Source organism: Pseudophryne corroboree, chromosome 5 (genome assembly GCF_028390025.1).
Source record: "Pseudophryne corroboree isolate aPseCor3 chromosome 5, aPseCor3.hap2, whole genome shotgun sequence".
Lineage (NCBI taxonomy): Eukaryota > Metazoa > Chordata > Amphibia > Anura > Myobatrachidae > Pseudophryne > Pseudophryne corroboree.
Genome location: NC_086448.1, coordinates 662289662 through 662315998, shown reverse-complemented (window position 1 = coordinate 662315998; position 26337 = coordinate 662289662). Strand labels below are relative to the sequence as shown.

The window sequence follows — 26337 nt, the reverse complement described above, 5'->3', positions numbered from 1 at the left end:
AAATGTAATATCCTGGAGACAAATAACAAATACTTGAAGTAAATGTTGTAAATAGGAGAGAAGAAAAAGGGAAGTGTAGCTGATGCTGACTAGCCGGACGGTTCTGCATTTATTTCCTGTCAGTAATCACTTTCTCCTTTGTAACAATTTCCTCCCGTAGTTTGCAGAAACAATAAACTTTTAGAACTATGTTTAATTCCCTTTGGCTTCTTACCAAACTTAATATTCCGCGTTGTAACTACTGTAAGCAAAGTTTATCTGGAGATTTTATTAACCAGTTTCTGCGACTGTTCTCTATGCAAGGACTGACAGGGAAACGCACACTGCTCTGCTTGGGAATGTCTGCTTACGACTGTACAACTTAGTACTGACAAGTTGTTAAACTGTAGCTGACAATTAAGGTTTACGTAGCTGTGTCTCCCTGGATGTACTGGCTGCTCTTGAAAGTAATCATTAATTGAAGGTGCAATTCTGACGGCACTTAAGCAACATAATATCTCTAAATTAACCTTGCTTGCTGAACACACTATGAAATGCAATGTAAGCGGCAATGTAAAAAGGTCTCTGTCCCTGTTAGGCGCACTTTCCCTCTTTTCCTATTCCTGAGAAAGCTGGTGATGCATACTGTAGGTAGTGTAGCAGTGTTACCAACCTGTAATTAGCCACTGTGTGCTGACCGATCAACCCTCTGTCTATAGCTATAGCAAAACAAGGTCTCTGATCCTCCCACCGGCTGTCACTCACTCAGATACTGTGCAGTGGCGGGTGCTTGCGGCTTGCTGCGTTCACCCCTCTGCTCCACACTGACACAGCACTCTGCTGTTAATTAATGTACCCTGCGGCTGGCTGGGGCTGTGCGGGTGCTCGCTGCTCTTACTACTCTGCAGGCTTTGCTGTTAATGTCCCCCCTGAGGCTGAGGCTGTGTACACAGCCCTGTCCATCACCATAGCTATCCTAATACACAGCCCTGACCATCACCATAACTATCCTAATACACAGCCCTGATCATCACCCTAATTATCCTAATACACAACTCTCATCATCACCCTAATTATTCTAATACACTGCACTTCACATCATCCTAATTATTCTTAAACACAGGCAAAGATTTGAGAAGTGGACCAGTGGAGCTTTAACCTGCACAGTAATTTTGTAGAATGTACTTGATAAATGTTACACTGATGCCGATTGGTTGCTATGGGCAACTCTCCCATGGTCCACTTCTCCACTATTTTCATAGCTTGATACATCAACCACTAACTAACTTACTTGCTGAAAAGTGTCACATGGGCAGAAAACTTTGCCCCTGTAGTTGTTCCTGACAAAATATTTATTAAAGCATGTACTTACTATACATACTGTAGCACCAGAATTTTACCATGCGCAGAGGTGTAGCTAGGTGCCATGGTGCCCGGAACAAGGGTATGTTTCGGCACCCCCTGCCCTGTACTAAATTGTGGAAATGTTACAATTGAAAAGAAAAAATATTTAAAAATCCTAAATTGGTGACAGGGTCAGTTCCAGACCTTGTGGAGCTCAGGTCAAAAGTTTCCCCCATGTTTAAAATAGGGACCGTACGCACCTAATATGCGCAACAAAAATAGAGGGGCCTGGCTTCATGGGAAATGGGTGTGGCCACAGAATAGTTTCAATTCAGATTGCACCGTGACCTTACACTATTGTCAGTTATTCACATTACACCAAAATAGTGTCCGTTAGTCACTTTATGCCATAAAGTAAAGCCCCTTATACACGTTACACATCACAGTAAAGCCCCTTATACACGTTACGCCACACAGTAGAGTCCCTTATACATGTTATGCCACAGTAGAGCCGTTTATACATGTTACTCGGCAGCTTCTAATGCAAAGAGAGGTGCTGCAGCAGCAGCTGGGACAGAGAGAGGTGCTGCAGCAGCTGGGCCGAAGAAAGAAGTGCTGCAGCAGCAGGGGCAGAGAGTAGTGCAGAAGAACAGAAGTAACCCTGCTGCAAAGCTACAAGCAGACATTGAGACATATAAAGAGGGTGGCAGAGCTCCGGCATGTGCTGGCTGTCAGTGTCTCTTGCTGTCGCCTATGGCCTGCTTCCCTACATACTGTAGTCTCCAAGTCCAAGTCAGTGTGCGCCCTTCTGCTTCTCCTGCTCTACAGCTGCCTGTACAACGGCCCACGGTATAGTGGACAGAGGGAGGAGGGTAGGCGGCTGTGCGCCCTCTAACTTTTACAGCACCCGGAGCTCGCGCTCCACTGGAGCCACCCTCGCTACACCCCTGACCATGCGCTTTACAATTGGGAACCAAACAGTAAAAAAAAAAAGACTGGTTACTAACAGACCGACAAAGGGTGCCCTATTCACATGCTGAAAATCAGGAGTACTATATTGTATCTCTGTAACACCTTCACACGTAAAACATAACATAAAAAAATTGTAAAAGGATAAGTCTAGGATACACTAGGCAGTAGACATTAGATATTGTTATAACTACGTAAAAAAATAGGATGTTGCTAATTGCTACTGTTATGATTAGCTGTCACAGCTCTCCTTCATTGTGGGTCCTAATTGTTGCTAGGTAACCAGGACGCCACATCATGTTGGTCACACAGCCTAATAGTCCCAATGATTGTTAGGCAATTGGGACCTCAGGCGGCCGTAATGGATACTGGTCCTGGCTGTTGCCTAGCAGCCTGGAAGTTGGAGGCATGCGCAGCTTTACAGCTACAATCTAATCCTGTCATTAGGGGACCGATCTCTCTGACTGGTTCCTGTTGGTATTAAAGCCGTCATATCTACACACCCTTGCCGGTGATAGGTCTTCCTGGAGCCTTGTCATTCTGTCCCTGTTCTTGACTGACTAAATTCTGGTGTCTTGCTGCTGTTGCCTGGCCTGTATCCTCAGCTAAGTGTCTGTATCATTTAGTATTACCACTGCTACTCATATTGAAGGTTCAAGTCTGTATACTTTCCTGATTATGGATTCACCTGTGGATTGCATTTATCATGATCATTAAGTATTATTACCACTGCTACTCATATTACAGGTTCTGTGCAAATATATGCACATCTCTCTCATTGTGGATTCACCTGTGGATTGCATGCATTATTGTGTATCACCGCTGCTACCACATTTATAGTTACTGTGACAACCTGTACTCCTGTATTGCTGCAATACTGCACCTGTCAGCCATATTGTGTACGCTGGTGTTAGAGATCTGAACACTCCTGCACTGCTGCTTTAATGATTTATGCTGCTATTCTGGCCCAGTCCTACACATTTCATCATTTGTGCTTGTTATGCACACCAGTGCCAGCAGGAATGTACTGGTGTCTGAACGGTGAGGGATGCAAAACAAATGAACTCACAGAGACTGGGGAATATGACATTACATACACAGAAGGTGATAGGGTAACAAAATAAACACAAAGTGAACAGAGAAGCTCAAAGGCTAAGAAACTGGGTGTCTCCCTAGTATTAGGAATGCTCAGATGGAAAGAAGCAAGATGTAGTGATTTAATACGTAGAGAACCCGAAATGCTGTTGCTAAGGGCAACAGCAAAACCCTAAAGGGTTACCAACGGGTGTGGCAGTAAACTCCTTGGTCAGAGATGGAATAATAGACACAAGGAGAGTCTCCACAATCCTAGTCCTCACTTGCAGTGCACTGGTTCAGCTTACTGTCACTAAACTGACACCTGAACACCTTGCACAGTGAGAAAGGATTTTGGCAGGCAAGTCTGAGAATACAGCCGCAAACTTGCTAGGTTCACAGAGTAGCAAAAGAACCCCAGCAGGTTAAACGACTGACTCCAGTCTTACTGCTAGGTCTGGATTGGCAGAGTGTAATACCAAATCCCAAGGCCTATTTGCAGTAAGCAACAAACAAATACAAAGTTACACAGTACTAGCTAGCTTTCAGGAACTGACTAACCAACAAAGATTCAGCAGCATCTGCCTAACCAGAGAAGAGGGTTTATATAGCAGGTGCTGTCCACGCCCCACTCAGACCTCACAGACTGTGAGCACAAAAAACAGCACCGGATCCCCTGCCGTGCACAGAGCCTGTAACCACTGCACAGCAAAAGACCCGAACCAGAGTATCAGCTACGCTCAGGTTACTCCGCTAGCACTTGTCTCCCGGTTGCCATGACAACGTGGCAGCACAGAGCAGGAGACCCTAACAGTACCCCCCCCTCTGACGAGGGGTCAAAGAACCCCTACCACCGGGTTTATCGGGGAACTGCGAGAAGATAGAGAGTAACAGTCTGGGGGCATGAAGATCACAACTGCGCACCCACGACCGCTCCTCCGGGCCATACCCCTTCCAGTGCACCAAAAATGACAGCCGACCCCGAACCATCTTGGAGTCAAGAATCCTTTCAACAACAAACTCCCTCCAGGGGAAGGTCTTCCACTGGAAGAAGGATTACTAATCGCCCGTTTTAAAAGGGAACAATGAAATGTTTTATTGATACCCAAAGAACGGGGTAGATTTAACTGAAATGCCACCGGATTGATAACCCTAGTGATCTTATAAGGACGGATGAACCGGGGGCCTAACTTATGAGATGGCTGTCTCAACTTCAAATTCTTGGTAGACAACCAGACGAAGACTCCTAATTTAAAGCTGCAGGGTCTTTTCCGCTTATCAAAAACCCTTTTGGTCACTAATGACACAGACACAAGGGCTTTCTTCACTTTCCTCCAAATACCTCTAAGGACCGAAACCACAGAGGAACCACCAGGCGTGGAGTCCAGGGGGTCAAAAGAATTGGCCTTAGGATGATGCCCATACACACAAAGGAAGGGAGAGATCCCTGTAGCAGAGTGAGCCGCGTTGTTATAGGCAAACTCCGCCATGGACAGATGAGCAACCCAGTCAGTCTGACACTTGGAGACATAACACCTGAGGAACTGCTCCAAGGACTGGTTCACCCTTTCAGTCTGCCCATTAGACTGCGGATGGTAGCCTGACGACAAGCTGACAGAAATCTGGAGATCGGAACAAAATGCCCTCCAGAATTTGGCCACAAACTGGGATCCGCGGTCAGAGGCCACATCAAGTGGCAACCCGTGGAGGCGCACAACATGCAGCATAAATAATTCAGACAGGCGTCTGGCCGATGGCAACCCAACCAATGGAACGAAGTGCGCCATCTTCGAAAACCTGTCAACGACAACCCAGATGGCTGTCATCCCCGAGGATTTGGGCAAGTCCACCACAAAATCCATTGAAATGTGGGTCCATGGCTTAGATGGAATAGAGAGTGGATGTAATGGGCCAACAGGAACCCTTCTAGGAGTCTTATTTCGGGCACAGATGTCACATGTCCGAACCCACTGATCCACATCCCTAGCCACCGAGGGCCACCACACCGCCCTAGATAGCAACTCCCGAGTTCTGGCAATACCCGGGTGACCTGCCGACTTCTTGGCATGGAATTCCAGGAACACTCGCTGTCTTAACCTAGGAGGCACAAACAAAAGACCTACCGGAAGGTCTGGAGGAGCCTGCTCCTGTGCTCTAAGGACTAATGACAAGAGGTCCTGGGTAATGCCCACTTTAATACATGATGGGGACACAATGGGCAATAGCTCCTCGGTGGTCTCCTGGATTGGAGCAAAACTCCGCGAGAGCGCATCAGCCTTGATGTTTTTTGACCCAGGGCGATATGTTATCAAAAAATTAAAGCGAGCAAAAAACAAAGCCCATCGTGCCTGCCTGGCATTGAGGCGCTTCGCTGACTCTAAATATGCCAAATTCTTATGGTCGGTGAGAATTGAGACCACAAACTTTGCCCCCTCAAGCCAGTGTCTCCACTCCTCGAGTGCATCCTTAATAGCCAACAATTCCCGGTTACCCACGTCATAATTCATCTCGGCATGCGAAAATTTACGGGAAAAGTAAGCACAGGGATGAAGGCGATTATCAGACACCCCCATCTGAGAGAGCACTGCCCCAATACCCATCTCAGAGGCATCCACCTCCACCACAAAAGGACGCTCTGGATCTCGGTGTCGCAGCACCTTGGCCGAGACAAATGCCCTTTTGAGACGGGCAAAAACCGCTTTGGCCTCACAAGACCAGTGAGCAACATCCGCCCCTTTCTTAGTGAGTGCCACCAAGGGCGCCACTATAGACGAAAATCCAGCGATAAATCGTCTATAAAAATTCGCAAAGCCCAGAAAACGCTGAAGCGCCTTCAAACTAGTGGGCTGCATCCAATCCAGGACTGCCTGTACCTTGGAACCCTCCATTTGGAAACCTTCTGGGGAGATAATATATCCTAGAAATGCGATTTGCTGAACTTCAATTTCGCACTTCTCCAGCTTCGCCCCAAGCCGGTGAGTTTCTGGAGGACTAAGCGTACATGCTTCCGATGTTCCTCCAGGGAATGGGAGAAGATTAGGATGTCTTCTAAGTATACAACTAAGAATCTATCCAAATATTCCCTGAGCACATCGTTCATGAAGTCCTGGAAGACTGCCGGGGCATTACAGAGCCCAAAAGGCATCACCAAATATTCATAATGCCCTGAGTGGGTATTAAAGGCAGTCTTCCATTCATCCCCCTCTCTTATTCGGATTAGATTGTACGCACCGCGTAGGTCAATCTTAGAAAAAATGGTGGCAGTACGAAGCTGGTCAAACAAGACCGAAATGAGAGGCAGTGGGTATGAGTTTTTAATCGTGATACGGTTCAATTCCCTGAAGTCGATGCAGGGTCGCAATGAACCGTCCTTTTTACCCACAAAGAAGAACCCCGACCCAACTGGAGACTGTGAAGGTCTGATAAATCCCTTAGCCAAGTTCTCCTGAATGTACTCTGCCATAGCCTGAGTCTCAGGACGTGACAGGGAGTACAACCTGCTCTTGGGAAGCTTAGCATTCGGCAACAAATCAATGGCACAGTCATAGGGGCGATGGGGAGGTAGTACCTCTGCAACTCTTTTGGAGAACACGTCCGCAAAATCTGCATAACATCCTGGCAATCCTGGCAAACTTAGCTGCGAAAGCCTGACTGGAAGGCTCAAGCAACTCCTGAAACAATCAGTACCCCAACTAAGAATCTCCCCAGAGACCAAGTCAAACTGAGGATTGTGGGCCCTTAACCAGGGTAACCCCAACACCAATGGGGCAAAAGTACAGACAGTCACATAAAAGGACAATTTTTCAGAGTGTGTGGCTCCAATAAACAAAGAAATCTGGCTAGTGCAAGAGGTAATTTTACCCTGGGATAATGGTTCCCCGTTTAACCCACAAATCTCAATTTCTGATGCCAAGGGTACTAAGGGAACAGAGTGTTTCAGGGCGAATTGGCGGTCCATAAAAACCCCGTCGGCCCCACTGTCCACAAAGGCCTCAGTCTTGACAGTTTGACCGAGGATCTTCAAGGTCACCGGAATGATAAAAAAGTCTTCTTGGGAAATTCTGACTTCTGGCCTGACAGGATATTTCCCATCACCCTCAGGCCCTGAAGTTTTCCGGCTTTTCTGGGCATGATACTACCACATGGCCTTTATTCCCACAGTACAAACATAACCCCTGCTGTCTCCTCCGCGTCTTCTCACACGAGGAGAGGCGGGTAGCCCCAATCTGCATAGGCTCCTCGGAAAATTCCTCAGAGTCTGAGGTTCCCTTGGGAAAGAAGGAAACCTCGGTCTCCCTTTCAAGCCTGCGCTCTCTCAGCCGTCTATCCACCCAAATGGATAACTGCATGAGCTGATCCAAGCTATCAGGCAAGGGATATTGTACCAGTTGGTCTTTTAGCTGGTTAGAAAGACCTCTTCGGTACTGGTGTCTCAGGGCTGGGTCATTCCACTGGGTATCATGGGCCAACCTCCGAAACTCCGTACAATAAACCTCAACTGGCCTTCGCCCTTCGCCCCAACGTGGCAGCACAGAGCAGGAGACCCTAACAGTGCTTCAGCCCTGCTGTTGTTACCTGCTTCATCATATCTCCTGTGATCTCCCATTTATTATATAAGCTCCTACTGTCCAGAGTTTAAGACCTTGGGGTATATTTACTAAGTTTCGTAATTGTCGGGATTTGGAGGGAGATTAAACACGAATGACATCGAATGTGTGAATTTGCAAATTTTTGAATTTTTTACGCCTCATTTATTATGCTGTCGTATTTTGCATTTTCGTGTATTCCGATGTCGATGTCATTCGTAATTTCGGCCAGTGTTTTACGGGAGTGATTAGTAAAACACTGCCGAACTTAACACAATGAATCTCGGCCGGATCTGTGAGATCCGTGCAGGGCTTCATTGTGTACCTTAAAAAAAGTGTTTAAAGTGTTAAAAATCCAGAAAAAAATTGCGTGGGGTCCCCCCTCCTAAGCATAACCAGCCCCAGGCTCTTTTTAGCTGGTCCTGGTTGTAAAACTACGGGGAAAAAATTGACAGGGGTTCCCCCATATTTTAACAACCAGCACCGGGCTCTGCGCCTGGTCCTGGTGCAAAAAATACGGGGGACAAAAGACGTAGGGGTCCCCCGTATTTTTAACACCAGCACCGGGCTCCACTAGTCAGAGAGATAATGCCACAGCCGGGGGACACTTTTATATTGGTCCCTGCGGCCCTGGCATTAAATCACCAACTAGTACCCTGGAGGAGTGGGGACCCCTTAAATCAAGGGGTGCCCCCCTCCAGCCACCCAAGGGCCAGGGGTGAGGCCCGAGGCTGTCCCTCCCATCCAAGGGCGGCGGATGGGAGGCTGTTAGCCTTTTGTTTAAAAAATGAATATTGTTTTTTGTAGCAGAACTACAAGTCCCAGCAAGCCTCCCCCGCAAGCTGGTACTTGGAGAACAACAAGTACCAGCATGCGGGGGGAAATGGGGCCGCTGGTACCTGTAGACCACAAGAGTGCCCCACTTAACCTCGCGGTCTACCGCAGACCGCAAAGTTCCCACCATTGGATACAATGGAGCGCCTATGCGCTAAATAGTATCTACAGTGCGCAGCCTGACTGACAGCTCAGGAGCGCACAGCCAATCAGGAGAGTGCCATGACGTGGCACTCCCCGATTGGCTGAAGGGACCCTCTTTGACAGCAGTCACACCAGCAGTCACACGGGGGTCCTGCCAGTCAGGGAAAGGGGATCCATGTGTAAACATGGATCTCCATTCAATGCGTGGTTCGGGTAATCCGTTTTTTTATTTTTCGAAGAGGACAGATCTACCCCAGATTTTTTGTAAGTACAATTTTATTTACAGGTACCCCGGGATTCTACTGGACAAGGGGTCAGACTGCTTCGTGTCAACATAGGTAAGTATGTGTGTATGTAAGTGTGCATGTATGTTTAATAAAATTGTACTATCATGGTGTGTGTGTTTTGTTTTTATTTGGGTATTTTTTGTAGTAGAACTACAGGTACCAGCGGGCCCGTTTGTCTCCCGCATGCTGGTACTTGTGGTTCTCCAAGTACCAGCTTGCGGGGGAGGCTTGCTGGGACTTATAGTACTGCTACAAAAAACAATATTGTTTTTTTAAACAAAAGGCCATCAGCCTCCCATCCGCCACCCTTGGATGGGGGAGAGGGGGGGGGGACAGCCTCGGGCTTCACCCCTGGCCCTTAGGTGGCTTGAGGGGGGGGGGGACCCCTTGATTTTTTTTTTAGATTTGTATTTTTTCACGGCAGTGTTTGGCTATTACCGGCAGTGTTTGTGAATTCTAATTTTTAGTAAATTACCGAGTTGTATAAAATAACAGGCGTATTTGACCGATGGTGTATTCATTCGTATTTTTTTCTTTGACTTCAAAAAAAATACGAATGCCCTTATCACTGCCGAGATTTGAGTTTAGTAAATTCCCGAGATGACACTTTGATGAAAAAACACCAAATCGGTCAAAATCGGGAGCTTAGTAAATATACCCCCTGGTGGAATCCTGCGTACTGTTAAGTGTATCATACTCTATGGGAAAAATGGGTAGTTGTTATAGACAGAGGACCTCTCTAGCACGACTCTAGGAGTCTTATATAATAATTTGGGAGCATCATAATAGCTACATAAGCTTACATAGTTTATTTAAGTTTTTACAAATTACATTCCTTATTGGGCATTTATATATCACAAAAGTTTTGTTTTGATGAGCAACAACATCTTTAATCAAGCTGTGAGTCTCAGTTTCTGCAAATGTGCCTAGATTTCTAGTGATGCAGTTAACTTGCATGTAGTGTGGTTGTAATTCAAGAAAAAAAACAAGGAATGGTTTAAAATTTGCTACAAATTGTTCAACTTTACTGTGAGGTCACTTCTGAATTATATAGTGTATACTGTATATTTTATATATATTACATTTTATTTTTCCTATCCATAATTTGGATTATTAATAAAACTATTATATTTTAGAAATTAATCCTGTTGCGCACAGATTGGTCTTTTTTTCTTGGTTGTAATTCAGACCACCTACAGTGGTCAAAAGTCATATGTGTCTCTTTAACCATGCAATTGCACTGCCAACAGCCCTCCATTTACGAAAGCTATCATTATTATTAATTATACGTACACCTGACCTACGACATGGATGTTGTAGATAGCATAACTGAAATGTTGTGCACATTCCATATGCATAAGTCATAATAGGTTGTAACTTTAGTTACACATCTACAAGATGCTCCTCTTTGTGTGCATGCTCCTTTGCTGCCCAGTTACAATCCATTAATGATCATTCAGCCATCTGTGTGGAGTGACTGAAATGCATATGGCTCAGAATCTCACTTACTGTAGATATGTATTTCAGCTGCTGCACATACCAGTTTGATTAAAATAAATTCCAGGATGCTGCTGGAATCAGATTTCCACGTGACTTGGGATCAAGCCCATTATTTGAAGCAGTAGCTGCCATAGTGAGCATGTGCCTTTTTAAAGAAAGCTGTAGAGTGCTGCCTGAATATATTATGAATACATTTAATATGAGACTTTAGTATTTATGGAGCATAGAGGCGTTGGGTGAAGTGAAGGCGCAGTACATTGTTGAGCCTCATATACAGAGTAGTTCAGAAAGGAGATTTTTCAGTAGTAGAACAAGGTTTTTAGGGAATGCAGTTAATTTGCTGGCTGTCGGGATCCCAGCAGTCAGGAAACCGACACCAGAAAACCGACAGCCGGCAAAAAGTCAGCATCCCGACCAAAGCCCCGAGTTCCCCGAGGGGCAATATAATAGTGTGGCGAGCTGCAGGCCTGAAGCATGGCAAGCGCATCAAGTCTGCATGAAGACTCGCTGTGCTCACCGCCGGGATTCTGGCATTGGTCTCCTGACTGCTGGGAACCCAGACAGTCCGTTTTACTTACCAAACCCCATTTTTAGAATAGGCTAAAAATATGGAGAGGTCATATGTCTATAAGTATCCATTTGTTGGACAGAGGGTTGCATGACTATTTTACACTGCAAAAGGAGTTGGATTTTGCATCAGATATGTTTCCCAGTGTTCAGACCTTTTCGAATACTTTTGCAGTGGGCCCTTTATAAAGATATTGAATGTTATGCAAACATATTAAAGGTGTATCATTAGTTCACATTTCTGGAATATACAAAAGCAAATGTTCTTTTACCACTGTCCGCTACTTACACCTAACTGTTACATCCCCCAAATCACTTAGTGTACGTAGTTCTGATAGAGGCAACCATCAGGGTAGGGTGGAGAAGGCAGGACTAGGAAGAGGAAAGCTGCAGAGAGGATGATGGGAGACAGGAGAGGAGGGGCTAGCCTGAAATAAACTCAGCTCCTTGGTGCCTGTCCCAGGGAAGGGGCTAGTCACAGTAAAGAACTGGGTCCAGGCAGTCTGTTCCCAATCAGACATGTCCCATAACATATTCATCCTAACGAAACACGGCAGACACACTCTGAATGCCACTCCCAACACCAAATCAGCAACACTGTACAGGCCTAGCCCTCCTCTGATCAGCACTGATGTGCCTTGAGTGACATTGCTTTCATACAGTTTGACAAACGCAACAACAGTGGATAGCAGCGGAGCGGGTAGAGCACCTCTCGAGCCCGCATCTCTCTGCATCGCTTACCATGCTTACCGCATTGTGCCAGCACTGAGTAATAGCATTGACGAGTCTAAACCAAGCATTATTTTAAGTGAAAAATGTTAAATGTTTATTTTATTTAAAGGAGTGGTACTAAAGTGGTTTTTATATTTTATATTTTTCACAGTACATCTGTGTGATTTCACCATCTCTCCTCATGCCTAGGTATCTTTCTTGGTAAAGAAGGTATTTCATAAAAAGAGAGGTCATGCCAGCGCATTGATGGGCACTTGCCAAAGCATGAAGGTGTTTTGCAGTTCCACTGAGTGATTATGGTAAATGTCCTGAAGTGGGTATAATTCAGTAGATTTATTCTTACTAAAGATATGCGAAAATAAATATTGACATTATACTGTGGATCTGCCATTGCCAAAAATCTGCACACAAATCAAAATTATAGTAATTTTAAAAAGAGACAGAACTCGTCTCTTTTCATGTTTACAAAAATCATGTGTTTGACATTTCAACAGGTTATAATCCATCTTTGTCTTTCATAGAATGCCAGTGATGATAAACTGAGGCCTTAGAATTTCCTTAAGAGCGTCCATCTCTCCTGTAAAATTGGCAGCTTAAAACATGATTGGCATTGATGTGTTCTCCATGACAGAAACATAATGTGATGTTTGTGAAGCACAATCACATCATGTGTTATTGTACCACTTACGGAGCTGAGCTTTTGGACCTTGTGTAAGTACTAGTAGTCATTTATAAACTAAAACAGGTTGAACACGATGGGCAATTTAGCTCTATTCAACCTCAAATACTATGTTACTATGTTGCTATGTGTGTTCTTGACATTTGTAAACATAAACTTAAAGAGCAAGTAAAGCCATAATTTTGCATTATCATTGTTTATTGCCACTCAGGGCCCTTATACAAACTTGCACTTTCCTGTGTGAGTGCATGTTTTTTTCACATTGCTCAGTTTCAAATGCTAGTTGGAATTCTGATTCTGTACAACCAGCAGGTTTGGACAAGGGTTGAAGTGGGAATGTAGATGCAGAAAAACCGTTAAGTAAATGCGGGAAAAGTACTGCAGGGGTGAGGTGTGGTTGTGTTGATGTGAATTGGCACAAAAATTGCAGCCAAAAGACACAATCACATCTGCCTGGGCAGACCTATATTGCTGGTAGTAAAACCTCGGTGCAAGTTGGGAACTGATAATGATGACAGATGCAGGGTAGCATCTGATTGAACACAAGTGACTAAAACGCTCCAATTAATGCAAATAGAGTGAAACTGCAGCTCCTGTGTTCTAAAAGTCATATCATTCTGACAGGGGAGGATCAAGAGATCTCTCACCAGCTTTTTCTGCATTAGACTGCAGTACTTGCCGGAGTCTTCTGCACATGTGCCGATCTCTGGGAAAATGGCATGGGCGCATCTTCCCAGTGATTTCTGTAGTGAGCATGTGCAGATCTTCAGAAACATGGCGCTGGCACCATGCTCCCAGTTATACCTGTGGTAACGACAGACAGGTATTTTTAAAGGGTGCAGGGTATGCAGTACCGGGCCCCCAGGGCCCCTGTGACCACTCTAGTGCATACCACTTTCCATGTTTGGGAAGTAACTCCATGCAGACACGCCTATTTGCAGAAATGGGTGCCCATATGGGTATGTGCAAGAAAATAAAAGCTTCACTTCTAAGTCCTGTCAGCTATTTTGTTTGGGACAAATGAATGTATTTAATATATTATAAAGTTTTCCTTTTTTCTCTTAAAACACTGCTCAATACTGTCCTATTTCTACAGTATATTTAATGAATCATGAAATGATGGTGAAATAAAAACTCTCTATTTTCCATTAAACAGATTTTGTATTTAGTGTCTTAGTTATATAGTGCTAGCTTTTTACTACTACTACTACTAATAATAATAATAATAATAATAATATTAGAGGGAGGGTTAGGGTAAGACGCTAAGGGTGATTAGGGTGATTAGGGTTAGGCACTGGGGGAGCAGCCATAGCCAACATCCCTGGAGAGTTAGCCCTAGACGACACCTCCAGAGGGTTAGGGTAGGGGAAGGGGGAGGGTTAGAATACTTACCCCATCTGATGTTGGGATCTCCGGTGTCGAGATGCTGCTTTCAGTCTTGTGACCGCCAGGATTACATACCAAACCCGATTAGATAATGGGTGTTATGTGGATGGAACTGGGCTGGTTGGTTAATAGCCTGGTTGCTGGGTTTTGTTCCAACCATGCAGATCTTTTGCTGGGAGACCACAGTAGAGGGCAGTTGTCTAATAGAGATGATACAAATGCATGTATGACTTTTGGCAGCTCTTCAGAGGAAATTAAGTGCTTGATTCTGGATATATTCCTCAGATGAAAAAATAAGGAGTTGATTGTGACTGATATTTGACATTTAAGTGTCAAGCCACCATCCAGGACAATGCCAAGATTCCATACATGATCAGTGTTTTCTAATTCTGAACTCCACAACTGTAAGTCCAGTGCCATGTCGCAGTCTTGTCCTTGTATGTTGCAGTCCTATCATAAGGACCTCTGTTTTATCAGAATTTACTCATGGCCAGCTGTCACTCATCAACTCCTGGAGCTCAGCTAACCAGCAATTTAGGGTTGTTATTGGGTTCTCAGTACCCAGAGCAAATGACAGGTACAGTTGCATAGCATTGGTAGACCAGGCAATGGCACCTGATTATTTCACCTAGTGGTAGCATGTCTACTTCAAAAATCTTGGGTGATAATATAGAACCTTGTGGAATACCACATGGGAGTGTCACTGGTGATGATGTGTATACTCCAGATGAAAATCTTTGTGATGTGCCAGTGGGAAATTATTTAAACCAGCTAAGGACTGTGCCATCCAGTCCACATTACATTTTTCAGGAACTCAATCAGAATCCCATGGCATCAAATGCTTCGGAGAGATCCAAAAGGATTAAGATTGAACAGTCCCCTCTGTCTCTTGCCATCATAAGATTGTTTAACACACACACCAGGGATGTTTCAGTACTATATCTACTCCTGAATCCTGATTAGAATGGATTATAAATATCATGGGTTGTCAGATGGGTTAACAGTTGAGTTGCAACCACTTTCTCAATAACCTTCCTAGAAAAGAAAGGTTTGATACTGGTCTGTAGCAGGTCATGCAGTCATGATTTAAATTAGGTTTTTTTAAGGAGAGGGCTAACAATTACTTACTTTATTGGTTCAGGAAAAATGCCCATCTGCAAAGAACATTGAACTATTTTTTGCAAACCCAGGGTCAATTATGTCCATAAACACTATTAGAAGCTTAGTGCAGGCAGGGCCAAAATCACATGTAGTAGGGCAAAACATTTGGGCAATTTCAGCAATGTATTTTACATCCAGTGGGTCAATGCTGGTCCATGAAGACAGGTGGCTTACAGTGGCAGGCTTGGCAGTTTGGCACTCCTTTGATGGCACTATGCAGATTCCAGCCCAAATGGTGGATACTTTATCTGCAAAGAAGTTTGCAAAATCATTGCATCTTGCCTGGGATAGGGATTCCTCTTTGTGCAGGCATACTGGCTAACATACCATCTATGCTGTATGGAGAGCTGGCCTATAGTTTGCCTCTGTAGTCTCATTTGACAGGAACGCTGATTTCTTACAGATGATTGTGGATTGATAAAGAATATCATTATGCTTTATTAGTTTCATTTTGTATCTATAAAAGAGTTCCCCATGTATCTTACTCTTAGACAGTAGAAACTACATGCCATTGAAAGTCTAGGATAATGGCCTATCATCTCTGATCAAAACTACAAATCACATGTTTTGTGGAGGGAGCAGATGCTAAGGATGTGTGTTTGTTCCTCGTCACCCCTATTCTGCAGGTGAAGTAAAAATCACAAAGTTAAATGTGATTGCAATAGGAGACCCATTCCAGCAATTCAGCAAGGGATGTGCATCTCTGATTTGTCCTAATCATCTGAAGAAGCTTTTTTTTTGTAGTACAGCATTTGCAGCCATCTTCACATGCTAAAACATGCATTCATATACATCTAAACAGGGGCAATGGCAAATCAAGAGTAAAAAAAATACAAAAAACTCCACAGCTTTTGATACTGAAGGCCATCTGGTGTTGAATGACCTTTTGGGATTTGTTGTAACTGTCCCTGATGATTCATATACCAAACAATAAACCTGATTTTTTTAATGAAAACTTTCTATTTTATGTACTGTACTGTATATAGAGATAAAAGTCTTCCACATAAAAATATATATATAACTAGTACAAAAGTTCTCTTTAAAAATGATCAACCTTCTCTTCTGGAATTATTTACTCTCAGACACCTGTGGGCTGACTTTTCTATGGTAGAAGGTGTGCGCTATAATTTTTTTCCTGTTTTATGACTGCTAAATGAATGTCACTGTTGTTAATCATAGGATTTTTTTGCAGAGGTCAACATTACGCTCTTGCTAGTTTATTGCTTAACAATATGCTAATTTGAATTTAATGGCTCCTTTATATTTATGCTAGATAGTTGTGTGGCCTGTTTTGTTAATAATGCCTGTATAATTCCAAGTAATTTATTCAGGTGTTCCTGCTTTAAGCTTTTTATCAAGGGACTCACTGTTAATTAATATACAACATTTGGTCATTTTGTAACCTTCCTTTATTGTGGAATAAAGTATTTCTACATTTCAGTATCAAACCAATTATTTTAGGATCTAGCAAGAGAATATTGTGAATTCTCTGTAAAAACAGCATTTTGGTACATTAAGTTAAAGGGAAATATTAAACTTATAATACGATACATGAGAAGAATCATACAACTTCTTTAAGTAAAATAATATTCCACGTAATATATGCAACAAAGTTCCTCGCAAAACACACTGGAGGCAACTTCTGAAGCCAAAATATAGGAGGTATCTCATAAAATCAACTTTGACCCTGCTGTCCACTTCGATTTGCATTAATGCACCAAAACTTGAGACAAGATACATGGGAATGCAGATGCAGAATAGTGAAAACTACTGTATGCAGGATATACTTTTGAAACAACATTTCAGGGAGATCGTGAAAGCAACACCTACAGCAGGTACGGTCAAACTCTTGGACTTGGTGGTCTACACTAAAGACTGAAAATGTTTTGTGATCTACTACTGTGAATAGATGCTTATGGCATGATCTACTAGGTAAGGGCCTATAGTAGCACACCTGGAAAAGGGGTGTGGCACACCCAAAAAGGGGACTGGTGCTCCTAAAAAGGGACATGGCTTGCAGCAAGCAAAGGGCTTGCGGACTGTCCTGACAAAATCAGGATGGTTGGGATGGATAGTATTCCTCCCATTATTGAATGCTGCTGGACATCTGCCACAATCGAATGATCGAGTGTTTGTGGTAGACCGGTTAATTGCGATGCTTTGGCCACTCCTGACCTACACCTAAAAGGATGTGTACTGCTCTGCCTGTGAGCCATGTCAAAAAAATTACTTATGGCCAACTGTAAACAAGAGCCAAAGCAGTTCCAAAGTAGTTACATAGTTTGGTGATATACTGTATCCTTATTTTCCAAGCAATACAACAGCTAGGCAGTGGGGGTAAGATGCAGTGAATATTTTCATGCCTGGCTCCCTCACTTCCTATCCTGACATCTCAACCATCATCAACATGGGTGATTTCAATATCACCGATTGTCCAAAATCTGCTGCTCATGCCTCCAAATGACTCTCTCTAACCTCCTCTCTCAGCCTCTCCCAATGTAGTGACTCTACTCATCATGAGGGCCACTGCCTTGATCTTGTATTCAACAGACTATGCTCAGTTTCTGAATTCACTAACACTCTTTTCCATCTCTCAGAACACAACCTCATAACCTGCATGCTCTCATGCATTACTTCAAACTCAACATCATTGAAGCCCAGCAATCCTTTCCAAACATGCATAAATATTAATGCTATATATTTTCATGAACTTTCCACCTCTATGCGACAACTGCTCTCACCTATTTCTGCAATCACTTAAGATAGCTGCATCACACCTTAACCAGGCTCTAGAAAAAAATCATTGATAAAGTGGCTCCGGCTACCCATCAAACTCCACATAGGCCTAGATGTGAACCATGGCACTCTAAATTAACCAGAAACCTATAAAAAAAAACACTCACATAAAGTCGAACATCAGTGGCGTAAATCTAGTACTCCAAGCGACTTCCTCGCATATAAGACTATCTACCACTTCTATAGCAATGTGCTTGACACTGCCACATAAACATATTTCAAAACTCTCATCTCTACTCAAGCCTCTAACCCCAATAGACTTTTTAATACATTTAAATTACTTCTCAACCCTCCCTCAACCAACCCACCAACCAACCAACCAACCAACCACTATCAATGTGCAAGATCTTCTACTTCTTACTTCAAGGATAAGATTGATAAAATCTGAGATTAAATGGTATGATCTTCCTCAGCCAGTGACCTGCTCAGTTCTCCACCTAAACCCTCTCTCACCTTCTCTTCATTTGATTCTACAAATGAAGATGAAAGGTGAGATGTAATGATGTCCAAGTTTGTGGGAGGTGCGGGGCACCAGCCAAACTCAGATGATTTTTAAAGACACAGTCATTTACAAGACAAAACCATGCCTTTCAAATTATTGCCACTCAAAAAAAAGTCTGAGTTCGGCCGGCATCCTGCACCTCCAACAAACTCGGACGCCACTGCATCCCACTCTTCTCATCCTCCTATTCTACTACCTCCCTACTTGATTCTATACCCTCACAAATAAGTAAAGCTCTGTCTCCAGGGCTCATCCCAACCTAAACTAAAATCTGTAATCTCTCTCTCTCTCTCTCTCTCTCTACTGGTATCTTTCCTTCACTGTTCAAGCATGCAGTGACTACTCGCATTCTGAAAAAAAAATTCTGACCAAAACTGTCTCACTCTACTGTCCTATCTCTCCTCTCCCATGCCCTGCCAAGCTTCTTGAGGGACTTGCGTACACTTGCCTTTCACACTTTCTTAACTCACATAACTTATTGGACACACTTCAGTAAGGCTTTCATTACCAACACTCCACAGAGACAACATTGACTAAAGTAGGTGATTGATCTGATAACTGCAAAGTCTAAAGGCCATTACTCCTTATTCTCCTAGACCTCTCTGCTGCTTTTGACACTGTTGACCACTCTTCATACAAACAAAACAGTATAATCCCTAGGTCTTCAGCACGCAACCCTTTCTTGGTTCTCATCCTACTTACAGTATATAATCACTCTTTTAGTAACATAGTAACTAAGATTGAAAAAAGACAATTGTCCATCGAGTTCAACCTATTTGTGCTCTCCTATGCAGTCTTATTATAGGACTAGTTATTTTTATGTTAGGACTAGTTAATTTAACTATAATGCGTGCCTACGCAACATAACCCTGAATATCTTTATCCAATAGGAATTTATCTAACCCATTCTTAAAGGTGTTGACTGAGTCTGCAGTTACTACTCTCTCAGGCAGGGAATTCCAAACACGTATTGTCCTTACTGTGAAAAAACCTTTTCGCCTCATTGTGCGGAAACTCCTCTCCTCTAACCTAAGTGAGTGACCACGTGTTCTCTGTGCTGATCTTATAGAAAACAGGTCCCTCCCATGCTCTGTTTATTGACCCCTTATATATTTGTAGATGTTGATCATGTCCCCTCTTAGTCTCCTCTCTTCCAATGTAAACATGCCTAGCCTTGCAAGCCTTTCCTCGTATTCGTGTCTCCATGCCCTTGATTAGTTTGGTTGCCCGCCTCTGTACTTTTTCTAGCTCCAGATATCCTGTTTGTAATATGGTGCCCAAAATTGCACACAGTATTCAAGATGTGGCCTCACTAGTGATTTATATAATGGATATAATGGGAGTATAATTCTCTTGTCCCTTACATCAATTCTCCATTTTATGCATGCTAATATCTTATTAGCCTTCTTTGCTGCACTCCTACTTTGGGTACTGCTGCTTAATTTGTTATCTATGTGAACCCCTAAATCTTTCTCCAGTACAGAATCCCCTTGCATTACCTTACACTGTGGGGGCAAGACCAAAAATTACCCCTACATACTAAATGGGGTAATATTAGTGTCCGCTTTTCTGAATCCACCTCCTCTTCGCTACCTCTATCAGTTGGAGTACTGCAAGGCACAGTCTTAGGACATCTGCTTCTCTCAATCTATACCACATCTCTTGGCAAACTAATCATCTCTTTTGGATTTCAGTATCATCTGTACACAGATGATACTCAAATCTACCTATCCTCTCCAGACTTGTCACCATCTGCATTGGTCAGGGTCATTAGATGCCTTTCTGCCATTTCATCTTGGATGTCATCTTGCCACCTCAAAAGTAATATTTCAAAAAAAGAATTAATTTTATTTCCAAAAATGGTTAACATCCTATATCGCTATAGCAGTCAATCCTACATCACAAGCTCCCTGCCTATGTGTCATCCTTGACATTGAACTTTGTTCTCAACATTCAATCTGCCTCACAATCATGTTACAGTATGTGCATCTAAAAAGAAAATCCAAAATATGACCATATCTTAAAAAAAGACACTGTAAAAACTCTAATAGATGATCTCATTATCGCACGCATTGATTATTGCAATTGTCTCCTTACTGATCTTACCAAAACAGACTCTCACCACTACAATCCATTTTGATTGCTGCTGTGAGTCTAATCTTCCTCGCTAGTAGTTCACCGTCTGCCGATCCACTCTCTCATTCCCTCCACTGGTTAACTGTATTCTACCATATTCAATATAAAACACTTGTACTCACACACAAGGCTATCAATAAAAATACACCAATGTATATCTCTTCGCTTATCTCAAAATATCTCCCAACCCAACCTCTTCGCTCTTCACAAGGTCTATGCCTCTCATCCACACTCATTATTCACGGTCATTCATGATTGCAGGACTTTCTTTAGGCTGCTCCCACTCTTTGGAATGTCCTCCCATGCAGAAAAAGATTCTCTTCTAGTCTCCAAACCTTCAAGCATTCCTTGAAAACTCACCTCTTCATGAAAGCTTATCAAATTCTGAATCCACCCACATAACCTTCATAAACTTTCCTTTCCATTTCCATTTACAATCCCACTGTACAGTCCACACATATCCTCACATACTTCCTGTTTCTTCACTTTCATATCCTCCTGAGCCCTGGCCAACATTGCTGTGTGACAATATCATACAGCCCACCAAGAAACTTTGCAATTTGAGGGACCATTATGCAATAAATAACACCTATACCTATTTCCTATAGATTTTGAGCTTGCAAGCAGGGCCTTCCTACGTCTATGACTTTGTTATTAGTCAGTTTTTTTTCTAATACTGTTGTTTCCAACTGTAAAGTGCAATGGAATTTGCTGCTCTATGTAAGAAACTGTTAATAAATATATAAGTAATACATAACATTGATATCATCACTGTTGTGGCCATATGATCCGGCATCAGGAAGATTGCTAGGCTCTGCAGGGAGATCATCAATATTTCAGGGAGTCTCACTAACATATGGGGAGAGTCATCAAGAACTGTATCACGCAGTCTAAGAGGAGGAGTTGCAAAGCTGAGGGTGTAAACCAGGGCCAACAACAGGAATCTCAACCTCCTAGCAATCCCTCCCAACCTGCCCCTGTAGCTATTTGATATACAAATACATGGTACTACTGTAGTTTATATCACCAATGTTACAAGGATTAAACTTTTATTATTTTTTTTTGCCTCCTTATACAGTATGTGGAGGGCGATGGGGTCACTGGTGTGCATGATGCTTTCATGGGAAAGGAGTGGCTGCATGCTGTGAACAAAGGGGGGAAAAGCAAACCCAAATGGGGGGCAGGTGGTGGAACACAGGGGAAATCTAGTGTAAAAAAAGCAGAGAAAGCCATACCAGATATGAAGCAGACACCCCTGTAAAGGGACTGAAATGCAGCTGCATCATCCTGATCCTCCTCCCACATTAATTCCAGGGATCTCAGGCTGATAGGGGCAGCCCTGACAGTGATATGCATGTGGATTCCTGCACGACTCCATCATCAGTCTCTGCTGTTCCTCTTCATGGCACACAACAGGAGAGTGAGGGTGACCATCCAACACACTGTAGCGCCAGAGCCACTCGCAACATCTATAGAACTTGGCAGCATGGGTGAACACTCTTTGACTCCTCTCAGGGGAGGAGTTATTTAATTGGCAGGGACTAGTCAGCAAGAAGTTTTTTGTAGTGCCTCAGCCATGGCAGAACTAGTTTTCCCTCCAAATACATCTTCTTGCTGACCAGTGCCTGCCAATCAAATAACTCTTCCCCTGAGAGTGCTCATCCAACTGCGCTGCCCAGATTCAACCCTAGTGTGATCCTGAGTAGTTGGGGACTGCCCAAACCTTGGGGCCCCTCTGAACCTCGGGCCTGGTACAGATGTCCACTTAGTCCCCCCCTGTCACCAGGCCTGGTGTAAGCAAGAAGTAAGCAAACCAGTTTGCCTAGTTTGAGAGAGCATTGAAAAAACAAATATCTCTAAGGATGTAACAAAAGGGTTACATCCTTAGAGATATTTCTTGCTGTGTGGAGGAGCACATAGTCATTTCCAGCATACTAAAGTGCTGGAATTTTAGCCACACTCAAAGTTGGTTTTCCTTGGATCTTGTACTATTCTTTTAAAGGGACACATTTCACTCCAAGTTGCCTATTGGTGGAAAAGCTAATTTCTCATCTCTTTGTGATAAAGACAGTCCTGGTGTGACCTCACTCTCATGATTAATTTAATATATAAATCATGTCAAACCAAGCACATTTTAGGAGTTTAATTTAATGAAAATAGTGGGATGTTGGGATTTGATGTGACATTTTCCGTTTTGCACAGTGCGTCTCTTCAGATTTTATCACCTCTACGTCCACCTTGACAAACTTCTAATTTTCAAAGGCTTCTCTTGACAGAAGAATGAAGGCATATACCTTGATTTGTAATGGGCAAATTATTCAGGAACACCCATGCAAAACCAAGATGTTTACTCGGCATAAGCTTAAATGACATTTTGGCTAGGTTTACCTTAAAACAAATCTTTTAAAGTACTATCAAGAAATCTGATGGAATGAAGTACATAAACACATTGAAGTTAAATAAACATATTTAAAGAGTTCTGTCAATCAGTGGCACTGAACAACTATTTGCCTTTCTGCCCTAGTTGTGTCTGCATAGAGAATCTCGAATCATACAGTCTTATTTTTGATCTGTTGTGGCATTACTGATTGAACTAATGTTGTGTTTGTCTTTACTGCCCCTTGTCTTTACTGCCCCTTGCCTTTACTGCCCCTGCACTTTACTGCCCCTGCACTTTACTGCCCCTGCACTTTACTGCCCCTGCACTTCTTTACTGCACCAGCAGTTCTTTCAGTAATCACAGGGCCCGATTCAGAGGATCACACTAACCGCATGCTGTGCCAATGGGAATTCTGCGTGGTGACTAAGGTGGAATAAAAGGAATGCAAAAAAGCATGTCTCATGGGCGTGTTATGTGCGTATCGCAGGGTGTGTCAGTAAAAGCTGCTGTGTTTCCAGATAAACAGATGCTGCCAAATAGGCCATACTACAACAGAGAAACTGCACCTGCCATAGGGCTCGTACAAGTATCAATGGTGTTGGTGCACTTATGGTGGTATGCCAATAATCACTTGTGGTGTAATAGTATACAGAGATGCTGAAAGTGGGCATGCTTGCACATCCAGATTCATTGTCTTTGTATGCTGAAAGCAAAAGTTGTGAATCTGACAAAAGACACAAAAATGGACATTGCAGCGCCCATGTATGAGTCTGGCTCACAATGTCTAAAGAAAGGTACAAGTCATTTATCAAAGTAAAATATCTATATTTAAGTCTGGTTGGGTTTTACTGAGCTGCGGTCGGGAGACCACCGGTTACCATACCGATACCAGGATCCTGGTTGCTTGGTGGCCTGCAGGTGGGAGCAAATGCTCGCCACGCAGTGGGCTTGGTGGCTTGTTGCGTTCGCCACAGGTTCTATTCCCACTCTATGGGTGTCATGGACACCCACAAGTGGGAATAGTCCCTGCTGGTTGGCATGCCGTCCGGTGGGCTGTTAACTGTTTGGGATCCCAACATCGGTATAGTGACAAGAAGTCTCCCAACCGCCGGTCACATAACCACATCCCTTTAAGTCAGTGTGAATTTTTGGAGAAAAATATTGGTCCTATGCTCAATGCTTAATATGCATAGCATAACATTGTAAGACATTTGTTTGTTTTCTACCAACTGTGATCAGGAGCTTTAAAAGTAAATTTCAAGTGTTTCTGTAGATTGAATCTTTAAACCTTTTTTTTTCTAAAATGGTAAGATCCTTTTGTCACGTCTGATTATTGATAGTCGCTTTACAGGATGACAGGGGCTGAGTTGCCAAGACTAAGGAGAGTACTATATCTTGTTTTATTTACAAATATAGGACAATTACCTCCTCTCCCTTTTCCTATCCTTATGCTATCACTGTACTGTAACTGCGTTTGGCGGCCATCAGGCTACATATGTGCAGATGTTTGAACCATTATGAAATGTGATATTGTAACCTATAGGTTATTTTTGCAATCCCCATAGAACGTTATGGGTAACTAGTGCTTTAGACAGCAAAACAGAGGGACCGCCACAAATATCTAATATTTTTGATGGTACCCACATAATAAATTGTTGCGATACTTAAACCATGCAACAATCCTCCAATAAAATAGCTATTTTATATCATTAGTTTCTTAGGTATTTGTTATATTTAGATCAACACTATTCAATGCAAACTATTGGCCAGCTCTCTTACTCTGCAAAGGGTGATCAGACTAGAGATGTGCGGTGGGCACTTTTCGTGTTTTGAGTTTTGGTTTTGGATCTGGATCCCTGCTCGTGTTTTGGATCTGGATTGATTTTGCCAAAACCACCCTTTCGGGTTTTGTTTTGGATCTGGATGATTTTTTAAAACCCCCTACAAAAACTGCTAAAATCACAGAATTTGGGGGTAATTTTGATCCTACAGTATTATTAAAATCAATAACATTCATTTCCACTAATTTCCAATCTATTCTGAACACCTCACATTATTGATTTTAGGCCAAAAGGTTGCACCGAGGTCACTGAATGACTAAGATAAGTGACACAAGTGGGTGGCACAAATACCTGGCCCATCTAGGAGTGGCACTACAGTGGCAGAAAGGATGTCAGTTTTAAAAACCAGGCCCCAAAGAGCACATAATGCAAAGAAAAAAAAAGAGGTGCACCAAGGTTGCTGGGTGACTAAGCTAAGCAACACAAGTGTGCGGCACAAACACCTGGCCCATCTAGGAGTGGCACTGCAGTGGCAGACAGGATGGCAGTTTTAAAAACTAAGCACATCATGCAAAGGAGAAAAAGAGGTGCAATGAGGTAGCTAGATGATTAAGCTAAGCGACCCAAGTGGGCGGCACAAACACCTGGTCCATCTAGGAGTGGCATTGCAGTGGCAGACAGGATGGCAGTTTTAAAAAAGAGGCACCAAAGAGCACATCATGCAAAGAAAAAAAAAAAGAGGTGCACAGAGGTAGCTGGGTGACTAAGCTAAGTGACACAAGTGTGCGTCACAAACACCTGTCTCATCTAGGAGTGGCACTGCAGTGGCAGACAGGATGGCAGTTTTAGAAACTAGGCCCCAAACAACACATACTTGACAATGTACTTCACTTTAATTTAATTTAATTGACACTTGACAATGACTTCTGATGAATATGCTGCAGGTGATGCATAAGGGTACAGGTGATGTGCTGCAGGTGATGTATAAAGGTGATGTACAAGGTGGTTAACGTCCTTACCAGTACTGTTTATGGATTGACAAAGGAAACAAATGGCTTGACACACACCTGTTGTCCAGATTTGTGGAGAAATACTTCTACACCGAAGAGGTGGCTTTTTTTTTGCCCAGGTATGACAATGGGATTTTTCATCCCATGGCCAACAACTGTCTCCACTGCTACCTTCTTCAAACAAACCACATAACCACTGCATCGCTAGCAACACCCATATCCTCATCCTGGTCAACAGTGACATCTTCAATTTGAATATCAGAAACTGGACTGTGTGTGCTCCTTCCAGCACTTGCAGAGAGCGTGCAAATGGTCGAAGGAGCCACCTCGTTAGGAGTTGGAAAGCACTGCTGGGTTCCATTTTTTACAAACTGTATACGAATATATCTTTCAAGAATGAAACATTCTTTTTAATTAGTTATGCATGAAAAAAACTGTATTTTACTAAAGAGAAATTTATAGTCTACATGAAAGTGCCTGATTCATAATA

The 26337-nt window shown here is 43.1% G+C and overlaps 1 protein-coding gene across 1 annotated transcript in view; it reads right to left on the bottom strand.

Moving 5' to 3' along the window:
* SNTG1 (syntrophin gamma 1) overlaps positions 1-26337 on the bottom strand; it is a 1036287-nt gene that overhangs the window by 164185 nt on the left and 845765 nt on the right. The gene's annotated exons all lie outside the window — the stretch shown is intronic.